This window comes from Penaeus monodon, chromosome 25 (assembly GCF_015228065.2).
Source record: "Penaeus monodon isolate SGIC_2016 chromosome 25, NSTDA_Pmon_1, whole genome shotgun sequence".
Lineage (NCBI taxonomy): Eukaryota > Metazoa > Arthropoda > Malacostraca > Decapoda > Penaeidae > Penaeus > Penaeus monodon.
The window spans coordinates 17,796,606-17,797,110 of NC_051410.1; the positions used below are offsets into that span (position 1 = coordinate 17,796,606).

Sequence of the window (505 nt, forward strand, 5' to 3'; positions counted from 1 at the left end):
CGCTATGATATTTCACACCTTTAAAAATCTTAATTGATGGCAAGAGGCAATCTTTCACAATTTGTTAGTTCACTCACATTTTCTGATGTAAGCAGGTAATTACTTCCGTCACTGTAGTACCACTTTTGCTAAATGATCCATTTTACAGACTGTGTATATATTTCCATATCCGTTGTTATTCATTCCCAAGCAAGTTTTCATGTTGTATTTGTTCTGTGCATTTGCTCACTGGTTTGTTTAAAATAAAGGTTATTTTATTGATAGCGTGATGTTTTTAATATCAAAATACTCACTACCTGATTATCCAATCTATAAATGTTTTACGGTTTCTGTAAACATAAAAGGAAGAAATATCATTCGCACTGAAAGGATGAACAAAAGCGAAAAAGGCAAAACACTTGTTCCAAAGATATTCAAAATGGTGGCCTTTGCGATGAGCGACGCTGTTCAGGCAAGTTTGATCAGCTGATGTTAGCTACGTGCACGCTGAGATACTCTCATGCAC

At 35.2% G+C, this 505-nt stretch overlaps 1 protein-coding gene across 1 annotated transcript in view; it reads left to right on the forward strand.

Moving 5' to 3' along the window:
• Positions 1 to 505, forward strand: part of LOC119589334 (glucose dehydrogenase [FAD, quinone]-like) — a gene marked incomplete at both ends in the record, with an annotated part of 61,710 nt that overhangs the window by 44,753 nt on the left and 16,452 nt on the right.